Below are 13492 nucleotides of genomic sequence, written 5' to 3' on the forward strand. Positions count from 1 at the left end.
AAATCTTATTTTGCGAGGTGAGGGGGGGGGGGCGTAGCTGAGCGTGCACAAAAAATTTACCCCCCCCTTTCTTTAAAATAGCTGTGGTTTATTGAAAGAGCGAAAAACGCATTCCAGTATATTTAAATTCGTAATTAAACTGCTTTTTTTCACATGATATTAAAAAAAATTCCTTTTATTTTATGCGATTGCATTTTGAATTCCAATTCGATTACTAAATAAAATAAATGAATCCAAGGTATCATTATAATACACTGACACGAGAACTATACACACATACAAACGAAGTAGTGCTCACACAATTTTTATTCATAAAAAGATTAAAAAAAAGAAGGAAAAAAAATGGGGGAGGAAGACGTGGTGTACTCGTACTTCTATTCTCGGTCAATTTAATGAATTTTTGTGCCGTTTTCTTTTCACATTTTCTTTTATTTTTGCATTATTTAATTTTTTTCAGTAAAAATATTTAAATTCAATGCAAAATGACGTCTTTTTAATTTTTAATTTTTTATTACTAAAAAAAATTCCAGTAAAATATTATATACATAAAATAAAATAAACATAATTTAACCTGGAAGAACAAAAAAAAAGATCGACATTATTATTCTCTTCTCCGAAAATTCTGCGAACCAGCCTTTCCGGTCGCCATCTTGAAATTGAACAACGAACGCTTGAACAGATCGCGTTCGAATTTGCTTTCACTTTTATGGTTTCAAACTGTAAGTATTCAAGTTCTTGTTTACTAATTTGTAAACAGACAAAAAATACATTTGTTCTTCAATGATATCATTTTTTTTTCTATTCTCTAATAATAATATGGCCAAACTATTGACAGCAAACAATGTATCTAACGTTTAATCCTTTCCAAGTGATTCAAACTCATTTATTTACATTTTTTTTTTTTGGCATTTGTGCATTACTGTTTTGGGGGACATTTTTCTTTTTTTCATTTTGAAGATCTCAAAACAAGGGGAGATAATTTCAGAATAATGAATAAATTCTAGCAAGCTGAAACATAAATTATTTGAACATTTATTGAATAAAAATAAAATTAAGAAAATCCTAATAACATGAAACTAAAAAAAAAAATTATGTGAACCTTATGGAGTTCAGTTTAATTTAATGATGTTCAAATAATTAATGTTTTAGTTTATATTAGAATTTTCTGGCTTTCGTTAAGAGTCGCACTTTGTTTACAAAGCCATTCGGCGGAAGTGACGTCAGACAAATTTAAAGGTACGGATGATCAACACTATATAATTTTTTGTTTGTTTGTTTAAGCAAATATAAAAATTAGAAGTTTAATTTGAACTTTTATAACAACATTATAACATTTATAATAAAAATATGTTGAAGCGTTTTTTTTTATCAATCATCAGGTGTTGGTAATTTTTTTTTTTTTTACATCAAATATAAAATATAACTGCTATAAAACATGTTTATCCATTGAGATTTAAAAAAAATATTTATAAACTGTTTTTTAGTATATTCATAAAATATTTTTTTTTGTTTGATTAAAAGGTGCTAATGCACTTAATGATCCGCGCTATTTTTTAAATCGTATTTCCAAGTTTAATTAAAGTTTTATGATCTGTTTTTTTTTTTTATTCAATTGTGAGGTTAAAGTACAGAATAGATACAAAACACCCTCCCCTCCCCATGTTAAGAATGGCTTTTTAAATAATGTTATTTTTTCAGCACGGATCAATAAGTGCATGAGTACCAATTAAAAAAAAATAGTTCATATACATATTGGCAAAAAAAGTTAATAAATATATAAATTTTTTACACTTGAGTAGCTCTAACTATTTAGTGAAGGTATACACTCTAACCACATAATAGGATCCTTCTAGTAGCTTCCTTCAGTCTTGACAGACTATGAATACCCACTGTAAGGATGCCCATGCATGAAATTTTTCTGGCAGAGTTGCACAATCTTGTTGGGGACAGGATGGTCTGCTGTGTGATAGATGAACCCGTCCCCATGTGTGTAATGGTGTATGTATTTAATAGTAGAGGAATTGAAAAGACAAAAGGTCACATAATGAGGACGAAAATATACCGTTATTATATCAGCGAAAGAAATGCAATTTATTTACATAAATATACATGAAGAAGCGATAGAAAGAATAAGAGTTCATTGAGAGATGAGTAATGTTACTTGCGGTTTACTGGTTAGTCAGGAATGTGGTGGTGGCCCATGGCCCCACCGGAGCGGTGTTTGTTACATCTTGACTGCTTGAAGGTTCAGCACGAAAGAGGAAGAAATATGGGGAACAGGAAGTGACGTAGCTAGGTCGCTCTTCTGAGTTAAAGGGTGACAATCGAGTTAGGCTGGGAGTTTTCAACTCCCACAATCTCCAACCACTTACCTCGGCATTGTTTTCAGTCATTCTGAACCTCCACTTACCACTGGTATTTAACAATGCCAACTTAGAAAATGTGTGGTTAGGAGCTTTCTAATGATCCAGTAAAAACAATATGGATTCTCGAGCATGGTTAGTCTGTTTTAAGCAAGGCTTTAAATTTAATAGGAGGCTTTTTGCTGCTAATGTACACCATGTACATGATTTAACTGTATTCTCAATATTTTAGTTCATATTTTTCAGTACATAACTTCATGTAGAACTCTATCCATGATATGCCTGGGTGCCTAATATGAAACTCTTATAGAATGTTTTTGCAATGTTGCTGGAATGGCCAGTGATAAATCATCACAGATGAAATATACTTCCAGAATTTATTGGTTCTTTTTCATGATGCCTTTTAAATATTTGTGTAGCAGTGGATGTATATATATAAAATGACGAATTAACATAATAAATTTAAAAAAATAAAAATGAAAAAGGGCAAGGTTTTTATTTTTATTTTTTAAAATCCATCATGTTAATTGGTCTTTTTTCAGTTTATATATATATATATATATATATATATATATATATATATATATATATATAAACACATGTCTTCTAGTGATTATATCATATGAGAGTGTATATACGTGTCACAGTCATCTATATGACGTGTGTATATAACCATCTAGTATTGTGATTGTCTTATTTAGAGTTTGTTGTGTGTGTATGTACATTTAAATACACTTTATAACAGAGGAAGAATATACATAAATACCTTTACAATACAAAAGGACAAATAACACTTATTTGGCATTTCAACATCTGGCCAATAAGGAACATATCTGGTACATCTTTGGTCTTGTTTGATGCAAAGCTGTAATTCAAATTCTCCCTAAGAAATGACAGAGCCTTGGGTTTTATTTTCAGTAACTTATAATTCCAGAATGTTTTTTTTCTATTTGAAAAGTTGCAACTCAGATTCTGACTGTCGCCATTTCTGAACCCCCTCTACTTGTACCTATTTACTATGCCTCCCCACAGGACAGAGTTAGACACCAGGGTCGTTTTTTAACGTGGAGAAAAGGTACAAAAATAAAAATTGTCTCAGTCGTGAAGGATTTCTCCTCCACTGAAAGAGAACAAGAAATAGAAGTGCAGCATCAGAAGAACAGATACTACACTTTGATCTTGACCAAGAGGCCAAGAATTAAAAACCCCCTCTACTTGTAGCCATCATGATGTGAAAACCATCTCTGTCCCTCAACTGACTCAACTAATTTCCACATATCTCAAAAAGACCATCTCCCCTTCTTAATGACGTCATTAGTATACGCTACTAAGATAATTACCTGATCTTTTTACATCGTTATTCTAAGTTGTCAACTAAATTGTGATAAAATTTTAAAGTTACATTCCTTAATTAATGTAAATGAATATTTATTCTTAATATTCTAAAACATATTTTAGCTGACAAAACTTTTTGGTTGAATCATCATAATAATCATCAACTAGCACACCTTTCGACGTTGCTCAGCCAAAGTCTATGAATGTTTTATAAAATCCTCATTCATCGCATTTGCCTTTATCATTCCAAGTGTCACTGGAAATTGTTTTATGACAGTACACAACATTATTGTGCCTCAACTTCTATTCATAAAGAGGCAATTGTCCTCAAGAGGCTTAACTGATTTCGGTATCAATCTAGACAGTCCATCCACATGACTGATTTTGGAAGATGGGAAATACATGCTATATGAAATCTCATTGGAAGCTACACCAATTTGACATTCTGGATTAAAAATACATCACACGTGAGAATATCCTTAAATTTCCTTAAATGCCTCCTGGCATTCTGCTCTCTGAATCCAGTCTTTCCCCTTCTATAGTTTGTTTAAAGATGCTTGTAGTTTGTACATATTTGCATAAGTATGTTATAGTAATTTACTAACCTAAGAAAACTGCAAAGATGATATATTTTCTGGCACTAGCACATTATTTATTGTGCGTGCTTCCTCCAAGTCAGGTCTTTGCTTGTTCTTGTCTATTATCTGTCCAAGATAGTTTATTCCATAAAGTATTCACATTTCTCTTCTGTTAGTTTAAAACTGTAATCTTGAATTCCTTGGAAAGCTTCATGCATATGTGCTTTATGTTGCCCTATATTTGTACTATTTATTAGGACATTATTTAAATAAGCTGCTGCAAATTCTAGATAAATGAGTAATGCATTCATTACCTGCTGAAATATAGTCAGTGCCAGTTTTATTCTAAATCATAGTCTTTCAAATTTGTATCACCTTTATGTGTATTTATACATAACTTTGAGCATTCTTTGTCTACCAGGATGTGCAAATATGTATAGTTTAAATTAAAAAAAAAAAAAAAAAAAGAACTTCATTTAATTTCACAAATCTTTCTTCTGGGTTATGGAACAAATAATTGTAATTTCTCAATACCGTGTTCAAATCTGTGGAAAAGTTTTACGTACATGTGATATATAAATCTATCTATCCCGGGTTATGCCGGCATGTTGAAAATTGTGATTTTGCTGTGAAGGTTGGTTAGTACACAAAGAGTTCAAAGGTTAAGTTGCTGACATATGTCAAACTCTGTAGCTGGTGTCGACGATAGCAGCCTAAAATAGGCCAATCAGGTATGTGTAAAAAGAGAATGTGGAAAGAAAGAGAAAGAGAACATGAAAGAAAGAGAGGAAGATTCTCATGCATGCAAGTCAGTCTGGTTTCCAATTTTGGATGGGTCAGACGAGTTGAGATTGGCACTAAGATGTGTCAGAGCAGGAACGCAAAAAGAGCTAAGAACAGCCAGTAAGAACGAATAGGAACTGCCAAGAACCAGAAAGAATATAATCAAGCAATCAATTAAAAGAAACCAGTCATTTGTACATTTATCCATCGTTTCTAGGCCTGAAGATTTGATACAGAAAGAAGTCAGAAATTGAGGCATGTCAAATGAATTGCTTGTTATACACACATGAACACACATTAAATTTAAATATGACTACGGCCAAATACAGATACATACATAGACAGACGATCATGGCTGCGCATACAACTATACATAGATACAAAGAAACACGTACCCACATCATGCATATCACACATATATGCACATATCACGTACATGCCACTCGTATAAAAGATACATACTGAATGGCATACATGCCACAGACAATATCCCCCTCCCTCAAAATCTTGCACATGAATTTCTTATTCTTTTTCTTTATACAATAACCTGTCAGCACTTGCTAGCATCTCTTTATCTCAAGCTTATCTAGTTCTATGTTGATTGTTTTTTCGTCCGACATGAACAGAACATTTTGCTTCCTTTTGAAACTCAGTCATACGTTCGTTTCAACTCAAATTTTGCAATTTTGTTACATCTACCAGTCCCAGCAAAAAAAAATTGTGGAAAATTCTTTTTCAATTTTTTAAAACTTTTGTGCTGCAGCTTCTTTAAATTTTACATTCTAAGAATTTGTTAGTAAATTCTACCGTTGGAAATTCTCCATTCCATATGTGCCTAGCAAATCACTCAACTTATTCATCGCAAATATTTTTGGTTTTAGCATTTTCCTTGAAGTGTATCAGTCATTATTAGCTCAACTTTAAATTTAATTTTTTTGAAAAGTTTTGCAATTTTATTAGTTCTTAATAAAGTTGGTTTGCTGATTTTCTTCCATGTCTGCAAATTTATAATTGATAAATCAGAACCAGTGTCTAATTGCATTTTTGTTGTTTTTTAAATTTTAAAAAGATTTTTATAGAGGTAATCTCTGTGCTAATGCATTTGTCTACAACTTAAACACTGTTTAGGAGTCAGACTCTTTCTGTTTTGACTATCAAATTTTAATGGTGAAGTCATTTTTTTTTTTGTTGCAAATTTTTCTGAGGTAAGACACTCTAGACTGTAATGTTAATGCCCTTTGAATCCTAATGCATGCTAAACCATTGGAAGCCTTTGGCTATTTGCTAGTGTTAAATCTGGTTCATTGTCCTCCTAATTTCTGAATCTTCTTTTGACACAAATATGCAAATTATTAACACTGAATTCCATCATTATCATGCTGGTAAAAGTCGTTTAGTTTGTACTATCTTTTCTTAAGTTTAGTTTAAGCATTTCCACCTCATGTGGAAGAGACATGTTTTTGGACTAAATAATTTGGTCAACAATTCATTCACTTTATTAAATTATAGTTTGTTGTTTTTTTAGATAAAATGTAATTTACAAATTTTGTATATTTTAATGTACCCAATTTCCTTAACGACAACTGAACATCAAGTTTTCACAGTCTGAATTATATGTCTTGATAATGTCTGAAATATGAAGCAAAGATAACCTCATTTTCTGGATCATATTTGAAATTCCTAATAGTGTTCTAAATCATGTTCTAAGAGAGTGTATGATTTTGTCACCTGTATGACAAATCAAATAATTTCTTCTGTTGTTTCTATCGAGTCTGAATGAACATCTTGAATCTTTTGTTGTGTGCCAGCTGTTCCTTCTGCAGTTCCAATTTTTTATCTTCAATTTTACTTTGGTAGGATGTTTGTTCTTTCTGTAATCGTAACTTCATTTCGCTAATGCCTGAAAAACATTGCATTTTTTAAATGCTCTAATTTTTTATATCATCACATGAAATAACTGACTTATCCATGTAATTCACATGGTTCATAGGTTTTCGTTACTATTTTCTCAGTGGAACAAAAGCTTGTACAAAACTGATGCAATTTGTGATTAATGAAAAAAAATCCACAGACCTTTATTGTAAGTTAGTCTATTTTCTTTTTTATTGAATGGCTTCACTTTGTAAACCTTTGTTTCAAAACTATTTAATTCTTACAAAACGTTTTCTTCATTCATTTTTGTAACCTGGGAGATTTTTTTTATCAGAATTTACACATTTGATGTTGAAATGTCTTGTTAACAAACAACTAAACTACTATTCTTTATAAAATTTAACAATGCACTTGCATTGCATATTTCTGAGTTTTCTGTTATTAGTGTTTGTGAGCAACTTAAGCCTGATTCATTTTTTGTGCTTGAATAAATTAAAATTCCTTGTCAAAACTATGCAGTATACATTCAAAGAAAAATGTTTCCAGTGCTGTGGAATGTAGGTTTTTAATTCTTGCTTTCAGTGTTGTATGACAAAGATTTGGGTAATGTTTGTATAAATTCTCAATATCAGTGTTTTGAGATGTACGGTCAGTAATAATAAAGACACATGCAATGATATAATAACCAAAAGTGTATTAACAGAAGTATGTTACAGAAGATATGCATCTCTTAGAACCATAGCTACCACAACATTTAGTCATACCTAAATTTACTGTGTCTGGGTGAGTCCATTTATTATTTATGGTAGATCAGCTTACACCATAATACTATCACAGTTTATATTTAATAAATTATATAAAAAGAAAAAACATTGTTCTCCAGGGTTCGTACAGACTTGAAAAAGTCCTTGAATTTTTACTTGACGAAGCCTTATTTCTATTATCACTTTGAAAAATCCTTGAAAATATGGAAAATGTTTTGAAAAGGCCTTGAAAATTGTATTCTTTATGGCCAGTAAAAAATTATAGCGAAATATTAAAAATAAAATTGAAATAATACTATTAAATTATTTTTTAAGTCTTAATAAAAATACCATTAAAATATTTTTTAAATATAGAAAATAAAATCGAAAGACATTGTTCTGAAATTGCATAGTATTATTATTATTATATATATATATATTATTATTGTGAATACAAGAGTTATGTCCCTTTATCACAAAAGTACCTCAGGTAGTTTGTGATAAAGATTCAAATCTCCATTTATTTTTGTCATAATTTTTTTTTTTTTTGTGGGGGGCACAAGGGGGAGGAGTAGTGGCGGCTGCCATAAATAAAATGACCCTTCCCTTTATCTAAAAAATACTTTCCTTGTGCGGACAGGATTCTCCAATGGCAAATCAGCCCCCCCCCAAAAAAAAAGATTACGATAATTTAAAATTAGGCTGGCCAGGACAAAATAAAAATTGAGAAGACGAGCCATCTTGGTTCGACCTAAAAAGCCATAAAAAAAAATTTAATATTTGAGATGATATCCAAAGCATTTAAAACTACTTAAAAACATCAAATAATGATGCCGGTAAGTTGCAAAGTAACTTTTATTGGCTATAGTAACTTTTTTATTGTATATTTGAGTTTTTTAAATCGCTGTGGATTGTAAAACAAACCCCAAATTTTGTTGTGAAAACTTTAATTTGTCTGGAGAAAGCCTTGAAAAACTTTGAAAAACCTTGAAAAGTTCTTGAAAATGGACATTGAAAATCTGTACGAACATTGTTTCTACTGGGCAACCAAGTAAAAAAAAATAATCAGCTCGTTCAACCTTCCTCAAAAAGCAAAATCTAAGAGAGAGAAAAGAAACAGAAATATAAAAAGAAATCAAACAAAATGAAAGACACTAGACAACATCTTTCAATATAACTCTCTATAAAAGATGATTGAAATAAAAACTTTCAGAATGTAAAAATTATATAGGTGGGTAGAAAACAAAATTTCATTGTGTTTAGGAACAGTTATTACATTTTCTTTTTCAATATCCACTGTTAACTATACTGTATGTGTACATGCCAAAATTTTTTCTAAAATTTATAAAATTAGCAAACCTCATTATAACATAATAAAAAGATATGAATCATTCTTATATAAAAAATAAACAAAACATGTTCTCCATTTTATTTAAGAATAAAGTTTTTAAATTAACTTTAATTCTCTATTTTAATATCTATCACATATTGATAGTAAAATCATTAGCCAACTCAAATGAAACCGAAAGTATCCTGTACCTCTATAACGCCACCATTCGCCCATGTATGGAGTATTGTCATATTTGGACTGGTGCATCTGCTACTAGTCTCTCACCCTTGGACAAGGTTCAAAAGAGAGTCGCCAACCTAATAGGTCCTGAACTGTCATCTAAGCTTCAGCCTCTGTCCCATTGATGAATTGTTGCATCACTCTGCCTGTTCTACAAGTACTTTAGCGATGAATGCTCTGATGAACTGCAAGCACTTGTGCCCCCTCAACGTAAATACCCCCGACAAGCAGCTAAATCCTACCTTGTCACAGTAGAGATCCCTAGATGTAAGAGAGCCTTCTACTCCAGTAGTTTCTTCACCAGAACCGTTAGACTTTGGAATTCCCTTCTGGGACCCTGCTTCCCCAGCTGTACTGACATGCAGAAGTTCAAGTGTAATGTTAACCGACATCTTGCCTCCCAACTCCCTACATAGTACCCCCTACATCAAAGTGGCAATGTGCCTTGTTTGGGGTGAAAATGTAATAAAAATAAAATATAAAATTATATTAACTTAAATTTATAATGAAAAATCATCACCATCATTATCATATTCATTTTAACATGTTTCATGTGCTAGCGTGCATTGGAGAGCTTTAAGAAATTGACTTCCAAAATAATCTGTTTGATTTCTCCATGTTTTCCTTGACCTTGATTGTTCTACATTTACTAATAACACTGGCCAACAAAAAACAACTGTCATGGTGTCTAAGATATTTCGACTGTTTTAACCTAATTTGAGAGTGCAGATTGCAGGAATGTTACTGTGACTGTTAATCCAAGAACTTTCATTTATTCTTTTAATGTGGCCAAATTACATGTTCTGCACACATCTCTCAATACTGTCTAGATTTTATCTTTCTCTGAAGTCATATATATATACGTACTAGACTACCCATGACTTATTGGGTTAGTATATGTTATAGCTAGCTATGGAATAGTGAGTATAATTATTATGCCAAAAATATGCGAGCTTGCATGTACAGCAATGACCACGACTCTTAGCATAAGGAATTACGTTGCTTAATATCTGGAAAACTACTTATTTGCAGAAAATTTACATGTGATATTTGTTTTCAGTATACTTGAAAACCTACAAAAGTCATAATTTTAAAGGAAAATGTTGAGATGTAGACCAAGTAAAAATTTGCCAAAACTTCTATTTTTATATTTGCTTTAAAAAAAGCTGCATTATATACAGTGTTAGTCATTCATGCCTTCCGCCAAATAATACTATCCAAGAACTCTCGTTCATTCTTTCAACTTGGCCAAATTTCATATTCTGCATACATTTCTCTATACTGTCCAAATTTGATCTTACTCTGAAGTCTATCTCTCTCTCTCTCTATATATATATATATATATATATATATTCGTTTAAAAACTAGTCTGTGAAATAGCTTCATGCACAGCAAACACACAGACACAATTTTTAGAAAGAAAATAAGCAATTATGGCCCTTTTGACCTTACCTCTGACAAACAGACATCAACACTAACTTCCATTTCAATTTCTTTTTTTTTTATTCTCTTCCATCTCTCTCTCTTTCTTTCTCTCTTTTCTCCATTGCATGCAACAGTGACAAACAATGAGTGACATGTTCCAAGTTTGATTTACACACACAAACACGACTGTAAGAAAACAAATTTTTGCATACTAATCCAGTCTTAGCTAAACATTGTGTAATCATGAGCAACTCTACGATCAATGAATTACCTTGGTAATGATATGAACTGACAATTCCACACATGATCACCAGAGATCAACAAAACACATGTGTACACAATGCAAACATGTTTTCATGTTTCTACTAAAAGGTATTGTTTATAAAAAATGTATGAATATTTTCTACTGGTCCTTCATAAATGCTACAGATTGTCTACCACAACATATATGACCATTATTAGAAGAGAAGTGAAACAAGCTTTTGGTTCAGTGATTGTGTCACTTTATCCCCACTAAAACAAAGATTGTTTTCTGTATTTGAACATCAGTTTTTTAAGATTTCATTGTATTTTGCTGTTTTTATAGGGCAACATCAAACAACTGCATTCAGTCTTCCAATTTGCTAACGGATATCTCGTTTTCTGTCTGTCTGAAAAGTAATAGATGGGTGAATCCTGTATTATGCCTTATTTACTTTAGAATAAATTTTCATAAAGATTTTGATTTAACTTTAAATTTGGCAAAATGATTAATTTTATTATTTTAATTTCTTTGTTAACGATTTATTTCTTAATAATGAAGTTGTTTTTTACTGAGTTTCTTTCTTTGTTAATATAAATCATCCATTTATACACATTTTTAATTATTTTTCAAAGTGTGTGATCTCTTTTTATTTTACTTGTACAAATTAATTAACTGACCTTTGATGCCAGACATGAGTGCATTTTAATATATCTTTTCTCTATTTACAGATGCAAATTACTTAGGAAAAGTATAACCTTTCAAAACCAATAATGAAAAAAATTGTATAATTACAATCCAGTCAGAGAAACGTTGTCATATGAACATTTTCAGAATATGGAAAATTAAAACTCATCTTTTAAGTGATTAAGTGAGCAATTGTGAAAACTTGTGAAACTATTTCAACAAATTCCATTTAAGAAGACAACTGAGTATTGAGAAGAAATTAGTTTTGGCAAAGTAATTCGGTATTATCAAGAAAGTTAGTCTTACAAAAGATCACCTGACAATTTTATCAAGAACTTTTTGATTTATGATGTACAGAAATCACAAAATTAAACAATAATATTTGACTCATGGATGTAAGTTTTCACAAATATTTTATTAAGTGAAATACATGAAATAATAAAAGTGTGTCTGCATTTATAGAAAATTTCTAGTTGAGAAAACGCTTAGTTGAAAAAAATGAGTGGAAATTCCGAAGAAGGGCAATTTTCTTGTCACATATGTACGGCATCATTTGCTCGAATTAACGGTTTAGAAAAGCATTTACGCATCCATACAAAGCAGCCATATTCTTGTAACCTTTGTGATTCTACATTTTCAAATTATTTCCATTTAACAACGCACAAGCGAATACACACTGGCGGGCAAGTCCATTCATGCACAGTTTGTGGCGCAATTTTCCCGACAAATTCGTATTTGACAATCCACATGCGAAAACACACTGGTGAAAAACCATATCATTGTTCAAAGTGTGAACTTTCCTTCTCCCAGGTGAGTAACCTAAAAAGCCACTTGAAGAAACACCACAATATTATATACAGCAAAGAATTTTCGCAAAAATATAAATTTCCAAAGAAAACACATATAAATACAGGAAATAAACCATACTCATCTAAAGTTCCCAATTATGAATTTTCAGAGAATTCCAGTTTGGAAACTGACATGACAATTCATGTAGGAAGTAAACCATACTCATCTCAAGTTCCCAATTATGAATTTTCAGAGAATTCCAGTTTGGAAAATGATATGACAATGCATGTAAGAAATAAACGGTACTCATCTAAAATTCCCAATTATGAATTTTCGGACAATTCCAGTCTGGACACTGACGTGACAATTGAAGATAAACCATATTCTTGTAGAATTTGTGAATCTAAATTTTCAGTAAAATTTGATTTGGAAACCCACATGCTGATACATGACGAAGAGAAACCATATTGTAAAATGTGTGGCTATCCTTTCTTTTCATATTCGAATCGAATCATACATATGCGAATGCATGAAGAGAAAAACTGAAACCAAAAAACGATGTCAAATAAAATGACTTTCTAAATAACCATGTCTACCTGCCAATATCAACAAGGAATACATCTAATAGAACTAATAAAGACAGGAACCAAAGTGCTATCCTTCTTTAGTCTTACAAAAGAGCTTTATTTAACTTAATCACCGAGTTCTGGGTGCCAAAGCAAAGATGATCTATATTTATCTTTAAATAGAAGGGATTTATTGAGATGAGATACAAAATTGTAATATGAAGTTGAATTATTATATATTCTAGTTTGACAATATGAGTTAATATAAAAAATATATATATATATATGAATGATAATCCAACTAAGTTTATGTTCACATTGTATAATCCAGTAAATCTTTACTGTGTTTATATAAAAGTGCTCAAAACTAAATGAAATCGTACAGGGTAACCAAAAAAAAAAAAAAAAAAAACGGGCCCCAACTCTAATTAGGCCCCGTTTCTTAGTGTTTTGTCCGAATGAAATGAAACTTTGGTCATAACTAGTTTATTATATTCAAAGCTTCACATCAAAACACAAGGGTCTTTGGCCTTTTTTTCT

The 13492-nt window shown here is 31.1% G+C and overlaps 1 long non-coding RNA gene and 1 pseudogene across 1 annotated transcript; one reads left to right on the forward strand and one right to left on the reverse strand.

Annotated features, from left to right (window-relative positions):
• Window positions 1-583: 583 nt before the first annotated feature.
• Window positions 584-12495, forward strand: LOC145252828 (uncharacterized). The gene is made up of 2 exons (XR_013863682.1): window positions 584-719; window positions 11642-12495. It is a non-coding gene; the product is annotated as an uncharacterized LOC145252828 (long non-coding RNA).
• LOC145253054 (U2 spliceosomal RNA) lies at window positions 3434-3566 on the reverse strand (annotated as a pseudogene).
• Window positions 12496-13492: the final 997 nt, after the last annotated feature.

Source organism: Euprymna scolopes, chromosome 29, assembly GCF_053919585.1.
Source record: "Euprymna scolopes isolate OS-2025 chromosome 29, ASM5391958v1, whole genome shotgun sequence".
Taxonomy (NCBI): Eukaryota; Metazoa; Mollusca; class Cephalopoda; order Sepiida; family Sepiolidae; genus Euprymna; species Euprymna scolopes.